The sequence below is a fragment of the Neomonachus schauinslandi genome, chromosome 4 (assembly GCF_002201575.2).
Source record: "Neomonachus schauinslandi chromosome 4, ASM220157v2, whole genome shotgun sequence".
Classification (NCBI taxonomy): domain Eukaryota; kingdom Metazoa; phylum Chordata; class Mammalia; order Carnivora; family Phocidae; genus Neomonachus; species Neomonachus schauinslandi.
Genome location: NC_058406.1, coordinates 28,658,765 through 28,678,425, shown reverse-complemented (window position 1 = coordinate 28,678,425; position 19,661 = coordinate 28,658,765). Strand labels below are relative to the sequence as shown.

The 19,661-nt window shown below is 53.3% G+C and overlaps 1 long non-coding RNA gene across 3 annotated transcripts in view; it reads right to left on the bottom strand.

Annotated features, from left to right (window-relative positions):
* LOC110575236 overlaps window positions 1-19,661 on the bottom strand; it is a 65,707-nt gene that overhangs the window by 27,429 nt on the left and 18,617 nt on the right. Inside the window, exon 1 of one of the 3 annotated variants that reach the window (XR_002480014.1) lies at window positions 11,906-11,999. The exons of 1 other annotated variant lie outside the window; for it this stretch is intronic. This is a non-coding gene — a long non-coding RNA (uncharacterized LOC110575236). Of the gene's footprint in view, window positions 1-3,997; window positions 4,027-11,905; window positions 12,000-19,661 lie in introns of those variants that run through there. One more of the 3 variants, XR_002480016.1, reaches the window with a different exon arrangement.

The following is a 19,661-nucleotide window of genomic DNA, read 5'->3' as shown; positions in this document are numbered from 1 at the left end:
CTTAGCCTGACACTCAAAGTCTTTTGTGATATGGCCTCAGTAGCACTCCAAGCACACCCATCCCCACTCCTCCCCTGCACACTTGCACTCCAGCCACACTGAATGACTTCAGATTCCCCCAGCCTGCCCTGCTGTCCTACCTCCACACCTTGGCCCATGCTGCTCCCTCTCCCCACTTCCCGGATAATTCCTACTCATCCTCTAGGACCTGGGAGTCACCTCATCTGGGGAGTCTTCCCTAATTTGCCCCTGCTCCCAGGCAGATCCCATCCATCCATGCCTCCTTCAGCTCCCCAGACCCCTGTGTGACTATTCATTCAATTGACACTTTATTCAACAAGTATTAATTGACTACCTACTATGTACTAGCCTTTCTCATGGCATCCACGACACATAGTGTGTGTTTCTGGAAGTTCCTTAAGGGCAGGAACATATTACCAGGGTCCAGCCTCATTCTATTTCCCACTACGTGGTAAAGGCACAGAGCATCAGCCCCATTTCACAAATCAGAAAATCAGGGATCCCTTGGCAGGCTACAGGCATGGGCAAGAAAAGAAAAGAAAGGGTTTCCTAAAATGCAAACCTCACATGGCTACCCCCAACTGTCAGTGCCTGCCCCGAACTGCCGTCCCCAAACATTTCACCTGCTCGCCCCACCTACAGGCCACTGCAAGGTCAGGCCTGGCTCTCTCCCCTCCCTCTGCTACATTCTCCCACCTACCTAAGCCTTTTATCATTCTTCCCAGACTCCACCTCTTTTCCTGATGGGCCTCTGCACCTGATTTTACCCCCTCCTATGACAATCTTCTGTCTTGTTCATCTTGGTCTCTCAAATGCCTGATACATAGTGAATGCATGAATAAATGAATTAATGAATGATAGCTCATAGGTGTTGCAGCCTCAAGACATCTAAAACTCACCACCCTCCCTCCAAAGAGAACCCCTTCCTTCCTCCTTCTGTGTCCACTCTCTCAGTGACCCTCATCAACCATCCAATCACTGGGCCACAGATCGGGTGGCACCCCAGCTCTTCCCCTCTGCCCCCCCCAACTCATTATCTAATCATTTCTGCCTGCTATTGATTCTGACTCAGCAATTGCCTCCCCTTTATCCCCACAGCCTGGGCTCAAGGTTATCCCCCAGCAGCCTGGCCCCCGTGTTTCCCTTCTAGAACTGCCTCCCACTCTACTCCTTCCTCCTTGCAGAAGCTACAGCGATGCTCCGCTCCGACCCTCACCTTCTTAAAGGTCTTCACTGGCTCCCCATTGTCCTAGTATGTGCCACCTTGGATGATCTACTCCAGGTACCCCAACTCCTGCCAGCTCGCTCCTGCAGGGTCTCCAGCCCGTCTACTCCGTGTCTGCACTCCTTCAGGCTGGCTCACCCTCTGGGCTTCTTCATCTGCTAACCCCTCCTCATCCTCCAAGATTCACTCAACAATCGCCTCCTCAGAAAAGCTTTTCCTAACCCCACCTCTGATCCCACAGCATCTCCTACTCAGGGCTGAGTGCCCTTCCTTGCGGCCCCCACCCCCGTGCCATCACCTACTCATGGGTTCATCTCCCCCACTGCACTGGGGAGCTCCTCGACGGTGGGGCGTCCAGTGCCCGGGGACTATTGATTATTGTTGTTTGGGGCACGGTAGGTTTCATTAGTCCCAGCTGACAGATGAGGAAAGCCAGGGGCAGACAGTTGGCGTGACTTTCCCAGGGCCTCAGAGCTGGCCAGCAGTGGAGTCCCAGTGTGACCCCAGCGGTCATTATTTGCAGCGGGCTGTTCTTTCCACTGCATTACAACTCCCTCTCTGAACTGCTCTAGCAAGCATCTCACAAACGCACGTGCGCACAAGCACACACACGTTCACACACACACTTCTCCATGTATAGGAATGCACATGGCATATCCAAACACATACAGAGGCGCACACAGCCCTCCTAACACACAGATGCACATACACAGATAGCGGACCCCCCCGGGCATGCCTGAGGACCCCCACACACAGGCACCTACACACAAGCGCTCACCAAAGTCTGCATATGAACATGAACATACAGATGTGTGCACACAGTACGTGCATGCAGAACCCACACGAATGCACACAGACACACAGACAGACAGACACACACACCTACCCGGTCACAAACACTAAAACACCTGCAGGCACGGCCCACAGAGATGGGTCGTATACACACATGCGTTCAGAGATGCACACATATAAGCCCACCTGTGTGAGACCAGCGAACAGGCACACACAGACACAGAGATGCCCTCATGTACCCCACCTGTGCCTTCATATGGACACGGGCCACACGTGCATGCGCACACGCACACACACACACACACACACGGACAGATATGCATACCCACAGACCCTCCTAAGAGGCTGCATAGACCTGGGCCGGCGTGCACAGAGACCGGTTAGTGAGTGCCAGTGAATGGCACGGGTCAAATGGAGCTGTCTGCTAGGGGCGGGGGGGCCTGTCTGAAGTACCTTGGGGCGCTCACATTTTTGCAGCTCAGGAAGGCAGCTGACATACCAGCCCGGCTGTGATGGTATTTTGCATAAATGCTAATGTATTAATTACCATGTACAGTACACAGAGCTGCCATTTAAAAGAAAAAGTTAAGACTTTTTAATTCAAAAGCCCCATGCGGGGTGGGGGTGGGGGGCCTGCCCCACATGGTGGGTGGAAACGGGCAGGGCAGCCATGCCCACACCCATGGTCCCTGCACCTGGGTCCCCGCCTGTTGGGGGGCAGCCGGCCAGGCCTCTGCCTCAGGGGGCTTGGTGCTCTTGGGGGGCCATGACGGCACCTGTGGAGCCCGGAGTCTGGAAGAGGGGTGGGGTGTGGAGGGCAGGGAATGCCTGAGCTGACAGAGGTGTGGTCCTCTGGGGTGAGGGGGCAGGAGCCCATCAGGGCTCTTTCCTCCATTCACTGCAAGACAACTGGAGTAATCTTTTAAACCAGTGCATCAGCTTCTGTCCTGGCCTGGCTTTAATCCTTTCAAAGGCTTCCCATCCCTCCTGGAGTCAAGTTCACACTCCCTAGAAGGGCCTGCGGTGCCCGCTCCTCTCCTACCTCCTGAGGCCGCTGCCACCACCCTCCTTCCTCACAAAACACCTAAGCTGGCCGGCCCTTCCGCTCAGCGCCCCCAGGCGGCCGACTCCCGCCGCCATCCTGGGGATCCCCCTGGGCCACCCCACCCCGGAGAAGCCCCCTCTCTCCGGTCGCTCTCCTCTCATCACTGGGGGTTTACGCGACCCTCTTTGTTGATTTTCTTTGCTCAGCACTTCCCGCCGCCCCACCGTAGAGGCAGCTCTGGGAAGCCGGGTGTTGGCAGCCCCTGCCTCATCTCTGTACTGCAGCCCCTGGGACGGGGCTCGGCACTTCGCAGACGTCCCATTAACCATTTGTTAAATGAGAGAAGGAGCCGGAATGAGTGAGAGATGCCCTTTCCAGCCAGCCCCACTCGAGATGCGAACTCAGGCAGGAGTGTTCTCTCCACCTGCCTGGCAGGACGGTCCTGGCTCTTCTACCTCCCACGGCGGGCTCGTGTCCCAGAGCACCAGCATCCCGTGACATTCTGGAGACCAGTGTTGAGGGCGCCTGAGCCCTCCCTGCCCCCCGTCGCGTGAAGGGAACCTCGAGTGATGCTTGAAGCAGCTGCAACAAGTCGCTCCTCAGTCTCTCCCTACTTTCATATCCACCATCTCACACGAGCCCTGCCATCGGAAGAAATTCAGGTTCCGGGCCGTAGGCGATTCACCCCGAGTCCCACAGCTGGCTGAAGGAGGCAGGATTGAAATCCGTGTCTGTTGCCCGATGTGGGGCTTCCTCCAGTGTACCACTGACCTCTCCCCTGCACCCTCGGGGATGCTCCTGGCAGCTGAGGCACAACAGCGACGGAAGGCCCCAAACGTGCCTCACGTACCACAACTCCTCCTCGCAGGGGCAGGGCAGCCAAGGGGGTTGTGCCAGGCAGGCAAAGAAAGTACCTGGGACTGGGGCGCCTGGGTGGCTCAGTCGTTAAGCGTCTGCCTTCGGCTCAGGTCATGATCCCAGGGTCCTGGGATCGAGCCCTGCATCGGGCTCCCTGCTCCGCGGGAAGCCTGCTTCTCCCTCTCCCGCTCCCCCTGCTTGTGTTCCCTCTCTCGCTGTGTCTCTCTCTGTCAAATAAATAAATAAAATCTTTATAAAAAAAAAAGAAAGTACCTGGGACCAAGCCGGCTCACCTCCAAACACAGTGGATGCTATGCTGCTCCACCCCTCCCAACCCCAGCATCTTCTCCTCATGCCCAATCCAGGCCGCACCTCCATCATCTCTCATTTATACTCCTGTGACAGCCTCCTATCCAGACCCTCAGATCTGCCCTCCGCCCAAAGCCATCTTCCCTCAGCTCAAATCCTATTTCCCTCTCCAATGACTTCCCCACTCCCCACACCAGCGCCCCCTGTTACTGCCCTTAAAGTGGTTTGTAAATGTGCGTCATGGTTAAAAATGCGCACTGAGTTCAAATCCTGACTCTGCCACGTCCTAGCTGTGTGGCCTTGAGCGAGTCACCCAACCTCTCTGTGCCTCAACCACCTAATCTATACAATGGGCATGATCACCATATAGCCCTCAGAGGGGTGTTGTAAGGATGAAATGAGTTAAAATGTATAAAGCACCAAAAACAGTGCCTAGGATCTGAAAAGCCCAGATGTAAGAGTTTGTTGTTATTTGCAATTGGTTTTTGCGATTATTGGATTCCTGTCTTTCCTCTCCATGGAATTATAAACTCCAGGAGGATGGGGAGGTTGTGCAGAGGCTGCTCTGAAGCAACTCCAGCCCCTGGCTCCCTGCAGCCTTTGTGCTACTTTCTCCCTCCTGGCTGGGTGTGGGCCGGTGGGGGGGAGAAGAAGAGCATGCCCTCAGCAGGAAATGCTGTCGGCCTCGAGTTCCAGCCCTGATGGAAATGAGAGGCGGCAGCCAGAGAGGACCGCTCCCCAGGGAGGGCTGCGTAGGGGCTGTACCCTGCAGAGCCCCAAGTTCCCTGGGAGCCCCCAGCTCCCTTTGTCCCAAGGTCAGGAGCAGCTGACCAGCCGTGGGGGAGTTCCGCTGCCCCGCTCCGGCCAGCAGTCCAGATGTGCGTGTTTGCCCAGCCGAGCCCGGGCTCTGAAGGAGCCTTGTTGGGCATCATGAAAGGGGGCTTGTGTGAGGCAGACGGCCTCCGCACCCCAGCCCGCCTGCCTCCAAGACAGCGAGCAGGAATGCAGCCCGCAGGAAGCCCTTCCTACCGGGCCTGCCAAGTGCCCTTCTCGTGCCGTGAGAGGTCAGGGCCACTGCCAGGAGTGGGTGTAACGTGCCAAGTGCGGACTAGATGTCTGGGTTCTAGTCCTTCCTTAGTTTCCTCTCCTGTAAGCTGGGGGAGGCCCCAACCTCTCCCTCCACTCGGTGGGGGTGGGGGGACGGTATGTGGAGTATGGGAAGCCTATAGCCTAGTAGGCAGAATAGCAGCGTGGCTAAGAGCTCTGGAGTCAGGAAGGCCAGCAAAGAATTTTCACATCTGTGGACCTCAGTTTTTCACCTGTAAACGAGGATCATACCTACTGCCTCCTGGGGTTGTCCTGGGGATGAAATGACATAATGGGAAGGAAGGACGGAGCATGTGCTGATGCAGAATAGGTCCTCAATAGCCCTGTGTTCTTGCTCCTTCTCTATTCACTGGGCTCCAAAACAGGGGATCTGAGGTTGTTGCCTGCACTGAGGGTGTGAGCTCCTTCCTCCCACTGTCCCAGAAGAAAAGCCATGGCCAGAGGCCCCCACGCCAGGCATGGTGCCAAGCATCTGGGCAGCCTACATGTCAGGCATAGGACTATTTCCAAGTAGAAAAGTTTCTGCTCCCCACCGTAGTCCCTGGGCACAGCTGGTACCTGGGCAAAGGAAGTCTGGGATGTCCAGATACAGCCCATCCTTGTGGCCAGTCCAGCCCTGGGCAGCGTCAGGCCCTGCGTTCAGCTGGTTTGCCAGGCAGTGCCATCCTTGAACACAGTTGGTCACTGGGCAATGTTAGTCTCCAGACATAGATGGCCCCTGGAAACAGTCTTTGAGCACAGACAACATACAGTCAGTCCCTGGGCACAGATGTTCTCTGGCATAATCAGTCCCTGGGCATGAGTGGCCCATGCGTCCAGCCAGCCCTCAGGCAGCCATGGAAGACAAAGTCAGTCCCAGGACAAAGATGAGCCACAGACATAGTAAGTCCTCCAAGGGTCTCAGAGAGTAGTCATTCCCCAGAGAACAGTTGCTTCTGGGCTCAGTTGGTCCTTGGGCACTGTCGGTCCCTGGGCATTGTCATTCCATAGGCATGGTCAGTCCCTGGAGATGGCCGCTTCCTGGGCACAGTTGCCCGCCCCCCCGCCCCAGGGCACAACAATCCCTAGGCATGGGCAGTGGTCAGTCTCTGGACTCCGTTGTTTCTCGGTTCAGTTGGTCCCTTGGAGACAGTCAGTCTTTGACCTTAGGACAAACTGGGCCCCAACACAGTCTCTCGAGATCCCCCCCTTGATTAATATGCTTAGACCCATCACCCCTCTCCTTTGTGGCCCCCATCCCTACTCTTAGGGCCTGAAGAACTGGGACCCGCAAAGGGGATAGGAAGGATCCTCTGGGGTCCCAAGAGCCCTGGCATGACCTGCTTCATGGCAGGTGGAGGAGGCAGGCTAGGAGAATGGTGGGGAGAGAACCAGGCCGGGAGAAGCAGAGAACTAGCTCTCTCGAGCAGGTTGCCTCAGTGCAGGGGTGGGGGTAGAACACATGGTAGAAAAGGCCCTGGCCTGGAGCGGGAGACCCTCCTTCTCTCTACCCTCCCTTCTCTGTGTTCTCTAGATATACAGAATGAATCCCACAGGCCTGTGGAAGGAGCATGGGTTGGCTTGCTATTGAATGTCCGCCTGCCCATGGGGACAGGTGCTTGACGAGTTTCTTCTAGTTCTGAGGAATTCATTCCCAACCAGGTGGCCGTCCCTGTTCACTCACCAGTATACTCACAGCCTTGGGCATGGGAAGGGGGAGGTGGCCAGACCTGGGTATTGTCAGTTCTGGGCAACCGCTGGTGCTGGCTTTCTGACTCTTCCTGGGTCTGATCAGTCCTGCAGCTCCAAACCTATACAAGCCAGCTGGGAACAGGACAGCAAGCCCTGGGGGTGGGGCTCCAGCCCACATGGAGGCCCCGTCCCCAAGCCTGTTTGGTACTCATTCCCTTCAGCCCACGTTATTCTCTGAAGGGGGCATGGTTTCTGCAGGATGATAATGTGATGTGACATCCCATTAGCCAGCACCTGCCCTTTCTGCCCACCTTCCTCCCCCAGCCCCCACGCGCATCAATGTTTAATTGAATTGCCAGTGTAGTGGTGCAAGTCACATCTGTTTTGGGGTCTGGGAATGAAGTGAGCAACACTCGTCAGTCACCCATTACAGGGGGCACCCCCCACACATGAACCCTGCCATCCCAGACAAGCCCATGCTCAGGGACCATTCTAGATCCGCACACTTGGATATCCCCTGGGTTTGCACCCTCAACAAGAAACTGAAGGCAAAGCTGACTTCTAGGACAGGAATGTAAGGGAAGAGCACATGGCAAGGGGATTCTATGGGGACGGAGAAGGGAAATTGATGACAGGGTGCTCTGGCAGAGTTGGCTAAGCTAGGACTCCCCAGCTGAGGTCTTCCAGCTGCAGACCCCCAGGGTGCAAGGGCTGGCCCCTGTGAGGTTAGTAATAATCTACTTACACTTTCTCTCTCACTGGCATCCCAACCAAAGCCATTTGACCAGGGAGTCCAGGAGAAGAACTTCCACAGGGAGCCAAAAACCCTAAGGCTGAAGAGACAAACAGACTTAAACTAGGTCAATCCAGTTCAGGCTGGTCCCAACTGGCTGCAACTAGATCTAACTGATCCAAGCTGGCTCGAGTCACACCAGACCGGTCGGGGCCAATTCAAAATGCGTGGAGCTGGCCAAGACTCAGGGAAGTCGAATCCAACTGGTTGTGACCTGCTCACACCACCTGGAGCCCTGGGAAGGCCAGCAACTCAACACCCACTTCTTTTTGTGCTGCCCTTTGCGTGGTAGAGCTTTACGTGTCCCTTCCTCTGAAAACTGCTTGAATCCTTTTGTGTTCGGTATGATTTGTTTTTATTTTAATTCCAGTATCGTTAACATACAGTGTTATAATGAATGTTTTAATCCAAGCATCACATCACAGTCGGAGGATGTAACACGTATATCTTCCCTGCTATTAAGGTGATTACTTGGTTAAGTGCAAGAGTTGTCAACAACGTGGGTTCAAGTCCCCACTGCACTTTCCCGGTTGTGAGATCTTGAGCAAGTTACCTACTCTTGCTTACTCTGTCTCTCGTGTAAAAAATTCAGCTCATTATAGGACTTGCCTCAGAGAGGACAGTTTTGAAAATTAAGATTATATATAGGGGCGCTGTGGCTGGCATGTAATAACCACTCAGTACATAGAAGTTATTCGTATCTTATTATTATTCCTTGGCTCTGACTTCACACAGCACAGCCTCAGATGACCAAGAGTCAGAGTCCTACAGTGCCGTTGCCTCAGTATGTGAACTTGGATAATTCACTCGAGTTCTCTAAAGCCTCAGTTTCCCCAGTTGAAAATGAGAGCACTAACACCTGCCTCAAGGGCCATTTTGAGGATTAAATAAAATGAACCAAGCACTTAGCACCACGTCTGGGACATGGTAAACACAGTACTCCATATATATTAGCTATTACTATATTAATGACCAACACTTAAATAATGTTAATTCTGTGCTAAATGTTCTATGTATGTTCACTCAATTAATCCTTAGAACAACCCTAAGAAGTAGGTTCTGGTATGATCCCCAATTTCAGCAGAGGAATCATGAGGCACGAAACAGATTCTGAAATATTTTAGGAAGGAAAGGAAATTATGCATTTGTCAAGGTGGAGGGCAGTGAGAGATTGAGCAGAGGACAAGTCTTGGGAGTCAGATGGTGATCAAAAAGCAGGGAGGCTTTGAAGTCACGTCCCCAGCTCAAACAGTTTCTAGGCCTCAGTCTCCTCATCCCTCAGATGGGAATAATAATCCTTATCTCAGAGAATTGTGAGAATCAAATTAGATACCATTTATAGCTTGCACATAGTAGGTGCTCAAAAATGGAATTTCCCTCTCTTCTTTTCTTCCACAACAACATTAGGCATTCAAAATGGTGTGCACTTGCACAGTGACATTTGTCTGGGGTGACCCCTGTATAGCACACCATCTTCACATGACATCTGCCCATGTGTGCTGTCCATCTCTAATGTGGCATCTGATCCAAGCTGCCTGTGTCTTACAGCAATTCCATCTGGAACACATGGCTTCCAGGTCACCATGGCAAGGAAAAAGAGCTGGAATGTCACCCACCAACTCTTCAATGTTTCATTCCAGAATGTCACATATAACTTCAGCTCACAGACCACTGGCCAGATTGGTCACATGGTTCTGCCAGGACACAAGGAAGCCGGGAAATATGAAGATCACATGAATTCAATAAGAAGTACATGTCTCTGCCATAGGATGAAGCTATCCATCCCAGTTGGGCTGCATCATTAAAGGTCTAATATCCAACCCGAAGAAGCTGATGGTTCTGAGAGCTCTACTAGTCTCAAGCCATTATCTAGAGTGCTACATCCAGTTCTAGGTGTTGTATTTTCAGAGATCTCCAGACACATGGGATTCCCAACAAAAGAGGATACCAAATCAGACAGGGCTTGAATTCTAGTCGTGTGAGGAAGAGTTGAAAAGATGTTTGGCCTGGAAGTGAAGAGGCCTCAGATATCTAGTTTCAGATTCTTAAAAAAGCTATCATGGAATATAAAAGAATGAAACTACTCTGTGGGGCTCCATAGGCAGAGCCCAGACCAGTGGAAGTTACATGGACAAGTCCAAGAGGGACATTTGGGGCTGAGCACAGGAGAGAGTGAATCCCCTGTCCCAAGAACATGCAGAATATGCAAACAGAGTCCAGAAAGCCATTTGGTTGGGATGCTATAGAAGAATTCAGGTATCTGAAGGAGTTGGAATAGACATCCAGTAAGACTCTTTACAGATAGACTTCAGATGGCACAGGTAGGGAACACAGCTCATTCAGACCCTAAGCTTAGTCTCATGAGGAATCAGGAAGGACACCAGCCCTCAGAGCCCCTGTTAGGTTAAGCTAAGCTTTGCTACAGGAACAGCACCAAAAACAAAAGTTCCATGGATTAACAAATACAGGTTCATTTCTCTGGGGCAGGATGGACTGTCCAGACGTGTTGTCCCTGGACTCCTCCCCCATGCTCCTCTGGTGAGAAGCCCTGCCGTCTGGGTGCCTCCCACTCTCAGGGACACTTATGAAGGACACCCAACGTGAAAACAAATAAAAGTAAATCACCCCATCAGAGCTATAAGTAATAATCAATAATTCAAAGCCTTGATAAAGTCTTGCTGGAGAGCGCGTCAGAGAGAAGGCACGGGCTGAGTTTCATGGTTAATTCAATGTCAATTAGCTGATTGCTAACTTCCCTCCAGCGAAATCGCATGCAGTGCAGGGGAGAGAAATCAAATGTGCTCTCGCTTTAACAAGCCTGGTGTTTCAATCATTCATCTCTGGCCGCAGGCTCAGAACCAATGCCAACAGACGTTCCTTCACAGTTTTATCAACCATTTCTGCGTGTCACTGTGTTTTCAGCTGCCCTTAATTGTCCCAAGACCATCTCTGGGAACCAGGGCTTCTTGAAATCCAAAGTCAGGAAAGCAGCTTTCTGCTTTCTGGAAGGTGTGGGACCCCCACAGCTCCCTAAACTCAGTTTCCTCAAGATAATCTCTTCCTCCGAGGGATACTGTGATCAGTCAGTGTGACAATGCAGGTAAAGTAAAGAGCAGGCAGACTGGTGCATAGTAGGTACTCAATTAGGGTAGTTTTCCTCTGCCCTCATTCAAATCCTGGGGTGGGTACATTGCTCACCTCCATACCTCCAAGCCCCTGTAAGAGGCCTTGGCCGCCTTCAGCACCATGGCCAGAGTCTCTGCCCCAGAGGCTGGAGAAGGGACGGGAGGAGCAGGATGGAAAGATGCTGCAGGGCTCAGAGCTGGACGACCAGGGGAAAAATCAGTGTGATGGGAGCCTGGGAATCACTGAGGCACACTGCTTCCCTTTGCATTGGAGAGAACAGGCCAGAGAGGGTGAGGAACTTGCCCATAATCACAAAGATGCCAGGTCTCCCGGCTAAGCATCTTTACATCTCATGCTGTCCTACAGATAGAAAGGTCAGGATTCTGAGTCCCCTTCTCCTTCCTGGGAATCCCTAGAGGGTAGAATCCGGGAGGGGAGTTACTGATATACAGGGAGACCCAGGAAAGGGCTGCCTGAGGGAACAGATGGCTGCAGGAGACCTGGGCTCTCCCTGGGGGTTCCGCCCCGGTCTGGAATTCCTGGAAAGCGTCCTCAGCTTACCTCTTGTCCCCACAGTTCTGAGTTGGAGGTTTAATAGGTCATTCCCATGCCTAGCACTGTGCATGACACTGCAGAGTAGGTAGGAAGGCTCTTGACACACATCCAGCACCTTCTCTTGGAAGGCAGACATATATCTCTCACAAGTGTGTAGCATGCTGTGATGGTTAGTTTTATGTGTCAGCTTGACTGGGCTAAGGGATGCCCGGAGAGCTGGTGAAACATTATTTCTAGATGTGTCTCCCAGAAGCGATTAGCATTTGAATTGGCAAAGTAAAGAAGATCATCCTCACCCTGGCAAGGGGACATCAACCAACCCACTGAAGGCCTGAATAGAACAAAAAGGCAGAGGAAGGGCAAATTTGCTCTCTGGTGAGCTCAGACATCCGTCTTCTCCTACCCTTGGACATCCGTGCTTCTGATTCTTGGGCCTTCAGACTTGGACTGGGACTTGGCTCTCCTGCTCCTCAGGCCTCTGGGTTTGGACTGGAACAACTCCACCAGCTTTCCTGGGCCTCCAGTCTGCAGATGGCAAACAGGTCCTTGGACTTAGCCTCTATAACTGCATGAGCCAACCCTCCTAATAAATCTCTTTCTGTATATCTATATATATCCTATTGTTCTGTTTCTCCAGAGACCCTGAGCTGTACACATGTCCAGACCTTGTGGACTGTGCCCAGGTGTGTAATGACTACAGATATTTTGTCCTAGGCAAGACTGAGAATGTTCCTTCTGTGACACACAGGTCCTGCGGACCCCCTCTCCTTCCCCAGGGGGTGCAGGAAGGCCACCCTCCCCAATCTCCTCTCTCCCAAGCTGCCCTTGGGTTTAGATCCTAGCTCCACCATGTACTAGCTGTGGGATGCTGAAAAGCTACTGAAACTCTCAGAGCCCCAGATTCTTCATGTAAAAAGTGAGGATCATGAGAGTACCGAAATCATCAACTGTTGAGGGGATTAAATGAGATAACTCACGTAAAGTGCTTAGCATGGTGCCCAGTAGAGAATATGTGTTTCATAAATAGTAGTGACCTTTTCTTAGTAAAAGTTTCTCTTGGAAAAGTTCCAAGCCTTCAGCGTATCCCAGGAGGTCTGTCCACAGCAAAATTAGTATGAAAACACTCAAGGGGCCCCTGGACCCTGGGCCCCCCGGGCCAGACGGTGTGAGGCTCAGTAGGAGGCTGTGTTCAGGCGTTAGTGCTGGGCCAGGTTCAGGGCCAGTCCGGGCCTGAGCTAGGGCTCTGTGTGAGGTCAGAGTTCAGGCTCAGCCAGGGCCTAATCAGGAGTCCACCACTGACTCATAACACAGCCTTGGGAAAGTGTCTTCCCTATTGGCCTCAGTTCCCTCGCCCATAAAATGGAACAACAACCCCAGCCCAGCGTGCCTCACGGAGGTGTTAGGAAGGTGCCATCAAATCATGCACTCGAAGGCTCATGTAACCTCAGAGATCAGCTTCACTGCTCAGCGTTACCTGTATTTCTCTGGACCCCAGACCTGCTGGGTGGGAGATTGCTCTCCTTGTTTCCAAGCGTCCATGGTGGAAGCCATTCCCAGGATCAGAGCAATCAGGCAGGGGACCGGGGTGCAGGGCGGGGGGACCCCCAAGGCTCTGCTGTTCTTCCCAGGAGCAGGGAACAGAAGGCTTAGAATTCACTGCGCACATATTTGCTGACTTCTCTGCACTCTGCCAGCTTCAGGCATTCACTTCCCAGAAGTTTATTTGAGGAGACGCAGATGAGCCGGATTTGGGTTCAGCAGACCTGCCCAGACAAACAGGCTGAGCCCTTTCTCACTCCCTCTCTCACACACATTCCACCTCGCTCAGTTTCTCTTTGTCTGTCTGTCTCTCCTTGACGACCTGCTCCTCGGTCTCTCTTGCTCCTGGTGCTGTTTATTCTCCATTTGATCCCCTGTCCCAGATTCAATCCCTGCCCTTCTCAGCCCTGCTTTGTGCCCTGGGAGGCTGACCCCGGCAGACTGTGTGGCCTGGGTGCCCCTTGGTGGGGTTCAGCTGGCGGGAGACACTGGCAGAGATTACTGGGAGGGGGGAGGAGGTCAGGGATTCCTTCCCCACTCCCTCTCTCCTGGGCAACATTTTTAACAGTAGCTACGTTTCTCCATGACTACAGTTTGCACCAGGCATCCGTCCTCCACAGCACCCGCCCTTGCTGGGCTGCAAGAGCACCATCTCCCCCACCTCGCCCCACCAGCCCTAAAGGTGGTTAGGGCTTCGGACTCTTGCCAGCCTCTGGGGCTTCACCATCCCCTGTTGCTCCCTAAACTCTGCCCAGGCCTTGTAAATAACCCATCCATTACAGTCTCTACATGGGAATGATTTGAGGTGAATTCTGCTTCCTGCCAGGACCCTAACCAAACACTCCTCAACCCCTTCCACACTCTTCTGCAACCTCAATATTCCTCACCTTCTCTCAGCTCAAGGTTCTCCTGAACCCAGGGTGGGAAATATTAAGATTGCTTTTGTCACATCCTTTAGTGGAGGCCACTCCAGGGAGGTCCCTGCCTTTACACACACACACACACACACCCCACAGACCCAAGAGCCCCTTCTCATCTTCCCAGCAGGTCAGGGAGAACTAAGGACAGCTTGGAACTCAGAGTCAGAAGAGCTGGGTTATAGCACCCCCTTTGCCATAAACCAGCTAAAGCATTTAATAACCTTCATCTCCTCCCATAGAACATAAAGAAACGCACACTTCTCAAGCTGTTAGAAGATCTGGTGGGCTGACGAACGTGTATGTGGTTTGCAAACTGTAACCACGACACAGCAATGAGAAATTATTACCGAGTCCCGACAAGGAGCCAACAAGACTGCGGCCTCTGTAAGTGGGGCAAAGGACGGCAGACCTACAGGACAGCCACCACCTGGTGACCACGGCTGCTCCCTGCCCCATGCGCAAGAAGGAGCCATTGCTCTCCCAGGGCTAGTGATCTTGAGGTTAAGGTTGGAGCTGGACTAAGCTGAAACTGGGGGTGAGGCTGTGCTTGAAATTCAGGCTGGGATCAGATTTGGGATGGGGCTGAGGTCTGGTTAGTGAGGCTGAGGTCGAGGTTGGATGTGTGTTCTAACTAGGGCTGAGATCCGAGTCGGAGGTGGCTTCGGGGTTGTGGCCGGAGTTGGACGTTGAGCTGGGTCTGGGGGTGAAGGAGCTGAGACCGGCACTGAGCTGGGGCCTGGGCACAAGCTGCCAGAACCCTCCCTGCCCACGCAGACCTCCACTGGGCTGTGGGACTCTAACTGACCTGCACAGTGGAGATGTGGGGATGCTGACCGCTCCTCCTTCCCCACCCTGGGGGGACTACCTAATTCATTTATTATTCCATTCATCCATTCAATGAAAAACATATTATTTACCACCTGTTACATGCTGAATACTGTACCAGATGCTGGAAATGCACCGGTAAGCCAAGCAGATGTGGCCACTACCCTCGCAGAGCTTACATTTTAAAAGGGAAGAAAGACAAGAACCTGACAACCACAGAACTGGATGTATAATTACAAGTGAGCAAAGGGCTATGAATCAAAGGCCAGGGAGCCATGCGTTAGAGCGCACAGCACATGAAGGGCCATGGAAGGCCACTGAATGTTGATAAAAACGCCCAATACCTTTCAAAGTTCATATAGGGGAACAGATGAGAGAGGGATTGACTCCAGCTGGTAACCAAGGAATGCTTCATGGAAGAGGCTGCATTGTGCAGGTTCTCCACAGTCTCCTCCATCCATGACACTGGGAGGCAGTGGATGCAATGGATCTGAAGTCAGTAACCCTGGACTCAAAGCCAGACTACCTAGGTACAAATCAGTTGAGCTGGGTAGCCTTGGAGAAGTAATTTCCCCTCTCTGAGCCTCCATCCTATTCTGTACGATGGAGACAGTATTTCCTACTTTGTGGGCTTGTGTGAGGAATCAAGATGATATGTGTCAAGTTCCCAGCACACGTGAGGTGCTCAGTTAATGTCATCTCCCTCCCCCTTTCCAAGGCAAGGAGGATAGCAGGAGCTCAGTGCGAGCAGCCGACACCCCACGGGCGACCACGCAGGGTCCAGATCTTCAGGCTCCAGCTTTCACCCCGACAGGCCCAGGCATGATTTCTCCCCGGAGTTCCTGCTCCCCAGAGTGCAGGCGTGATTTACACAGCCATCGGGACAACTCCAAATTGGACTAAAACCTAATGACTGGAAACGAGACGAATAATGAAATTCTACGCAGAAAATTTACGGGGGAGATTTATTAGGTAGGTTTTATTTACGATGCTGAGCACTTACGGCTCGGGGTGGGGTGTGGCATCAGAAGAATAAATCCAGTCCGAATACCCCCAGCCGGTATCACCTCCTCACTCAGCCATCCTAGACACCTGATAGGTAGGAAAGCCTTGTAGCATCCCCGGCACCCACTGAATTCACAACCTCCCCTCGCCTGCCAGGCTCTTTCCTGCTTTACCGCCTCGTCTCCGTTCCGCCAGCCTCTCCAGACCCCAGACCTCTCACCATCTTTGGGAAAATAGCTGTTTCGTTCTGGGGCAGGCTGTGCCTGGAGGCTGGACCTCAGAAGCACAGGGGGAGGGACTGGAAGGCAGAAGCTTCAGTGCTTAGCCCCTAATGAGCCGGATCTCGGAACAAGTCTTCCCTGAGGTGCGAGGGGGCAGGCAGCGCGGGCTGCAGAAACCCAAGGAGAAGGATGGTGCCATTCCAGACCAGCAGTGGGCAGGACTTTCTTGCGGTTGGGATGAAGGAACAGCTGGTAGGAGTCTAGAGGAGACACAGCCAATTCTGTGCTGCATCTGGGTCTACAAGGTGCCAAAAAACCCAGTCAAGACTGCAAGACTGTTTTTAGCTACAGAAAGTGGAGTCCTCTCCCGCTGCCTCCCCTCACATCTGTCCCCCTCCTAAGCAGAGGGCAAAGTCGCTGCCTCTCTTCACCCTCTCTGTGCCTCCTCCTCGAAAACACCCACCCGCCTTTTTTTTTCCTCCACCTGCTTCTCTAGGCTCTAATAACTCTGCCCTATTTTCCCCTCCATTCACCTTACTCCAAGCATAGTGGCCTCCTTGTTGCTCAAACATGCCCAGTAAAGTTCCTGCCGCAGGACTTTTGCATTGCCTAGAATGCTCTTCCCTCTGCCCCAAGAAACAGCATAGCTTGCTCCCTCACTTCCTTAAACAGCACCCTCTCAGAGAAGTCTGACAGGTTCCTGACTCATTAAAATTTCAACCTCCTCCTGGATACTCCCCATCCCCCTTCCCTGCTTTATTTTTTTCTCCTAAACATGTATCACTAAATGTACTGTATTTCTTTATCTTGTTCACTGTATGCCTCCTCCACAAGAACATAAGCTCCAAGAGGACAAAGATTTTTGTCCATTGTGCTTGCCACTGTCATCTGCAGCTCCTAACGCAGAGCAGGGCATGTGGAAGGCACCGGTACTTTGCTGGGTGATCACGCCGCGCCCCTAACAACCATAAAGTGCCCCTCATGCAGTGTACAAACGGGTATGTACAGTGTGCCAAGCACTGTGCCGAGGGGTCCCTGTCACTGCCTCCATGAGTGGCCGCTCCTGGGCCAGGTACCGGGGGCACCAGGTGAATCAGACCCAGGCACGGTGCCCGAGGAGCTCCCAGTCTGGGGGTGGGGGGCAGGAGAAATCCAGACTTGAGAAGAGCAATCCCATGTGTTCAAAGCACAGCCCCTGGGAGACGACAGAGGAAGTCAGCCAGGGAGGCCCGGGACAGCTAGAAGGACTCCTGCAGGAGGCAGCCCCAGGCGGCCCTCAGAGCCGTGCAGAAACGCTCCCGCAGCCAGCGGCGGAGGCCAAAGAGCCAGGGAGGGGGCTCAGCTCTGCCATCTGCCAGCTGTGGGACTTCAGAGGCTCCTCCACCTTTCTGTACCTCATCTGTAAAATGGGAATAATGCAGCACCTACTCACTGCATGGCTGTGAAGATGAATGGAGTGAGTAAAGCTCTTTGAATAGACCCAGAACATAATTAATAAGCACACAATAAGTGCTGGCTATCATTATCACTACTTTTATTATTGTTAATGAAAATTGACAAAGTGGAAGAGAAAAGAATTCTAGGGAGCAACTGGGCAGAGGTTAAAGGCAGAAGCACAGCACGTTCAAGGTGAGAGAAAAGCCTTCCACGCCAGCCTCAGGACTGCGCTGGTCAAAGTCTACCCCTGCACCCCGGTTTGGGGGGGCGGGGAAGGGCCTGATTTGCAACATTTGTCCATTTCTGTGGGGTAAATACTCCCACCGAGGCCAATTTCAAACTACCAAGTGCCATCACAGAACAGGAAGTTGGGAAGAGATGCACAATGGGTCCCCGCAGGCCCACACACTGACCTCAGCCTGCAGGGAGGCTCAGAGGATGGCGTCCATCCACCCCATCCCACCCCAATCCCTGACAGGGCCAGCTCCATCTGTACCCTGCCCTTGGCCCTCGAGTTAGGCTCTAGAAGGGAAAATGATGAGGCTCTGGGGTGGGGGGCAGGGAGAGACCAGCTCTGATGTGGCCTGAGGTCCATGTGTGGCTGGACCTGAGAGGTCCCTGCTCCAGGGAATTTTGGGAACCAGTGTGTGTGTGTCTCCTCTCTCCCTGTGTCACACACACACGCACACCACCCCTGAATCCTCAACCCTGAGCCCATGCCACCTGGATATGAGCACATCTGCCTCTGGGGAGGCCAAGGTGATTGGAGCCCTTGGAATCCTAGAGGAGCCAGGGAGGGGTCTTCCCAGAGGTCTACCTCCCACATATATTCCCCGCAGAGAGCCCCAGTCTCCCCCTGTGGGCTCAGATGGGGGAAGCTCTGGAGAGCAACTTCAGAGGCTTGGGGCTGGGCCAGCCCCCACAGAGCAGCTCTACTGACTGGGGAGGGGCCCTGGAGCTCAGGCTTTGCCACCTTGCTCCCTCCCTCCCACCCACCCTCCCCAGCAGGTTATCAGCGTGAAAACAGGAAGGCTGCCAGTGCTATTAATAATACATGAAGCCAGCTCTGCCCCGATCAGGCGGGCAGGCAGAGGCGGAAAGGCAGCTCCAGCCCCCAGGGAGGGAGAGCGCCAGGCTGCTGGGGGCCTGCCTGGCGGGGCCATGGGGGGTGGGCAGGGGTAGCGGGAGCCGCGCTCTTCCTTCTCCCATTTGCTTTGTGCATGTCCAACTCTCCAGGCCAGACACAGGCGCTCCCTCCATTTTGTTGACTGTCATTTCCCCTCCTCAGAAACACTGCCTGGGGTCCTGCAGAAGCCGCAGCCAGTGGAGAAAACCTTCTGGTCTGGGAAACAGGAGACCCGGGCTCTGGGACTTGGGAGGCCACAGAGGGTCAGAGGAATAACACAAGCTTTGCTGTCAAAGCTGAATCTTGGCCCAAGCCCACCTACTGGGTGACTTCAGAGAAACCACTTCACCTCTCTGAACCTCTGATTCTTCATCTACAAAATCAGAGACTACTAAGGAACTGCTGAGAATAAACAAAAGGATAAGTGTTAAACTGCTGCTGGTTCACAGTAGTTACTCAATACATGGCAGTGGGGCAGTATTATTTCTATGACCATGAACTTGGGCAAGTTTCTTTCTTCCGTGAGCCGTGATCTTCACATCTATACAACGAGGAGGCTGAACCGGGTGATCTCTGAGAACCCTCCAAGTGCCAGTGGGATTTCCATGACTACAGGGTGAGAAACCCCAGGCCAGAGATGGGGTCTCAGAAGCCCCCAAGACACCGCAGCCCTCTGGTAGCCCCCTCTCTGGAAATGCTATCCCTGCCCCCAGAATGCACCTGCACTAAGACCCAGGATGTCTGGTGTCTGGTCCACTCTAGCCTCCGTTTCCCTAGCTATGATGTAGGGACAGCAAGCCTGTCTTAGCTCCCTGAGGAAGGGGTGAGCAGAGAGCAGGTCCAGGAGGGGAGAGGAAAAAGCCAGAGTGTCCTGGGGAGACCAAGGCAGCCTTGATTCTGAGTCATCAGCAGAGAATCACAGTGAGCTCAGGGCTCGGGGGATCACCAACCCTTTCCACCTGCACTTACTCATTCATTCATTCCACAAATACTCCTGGAGCCCCCTCAAGGTTTTGGTAGCAGCTCTCTGCCCTGATTCCTCCTCTGCCCTGATTCCTCCCTCTGCCTTCTGTTGGTCCCTCTAAG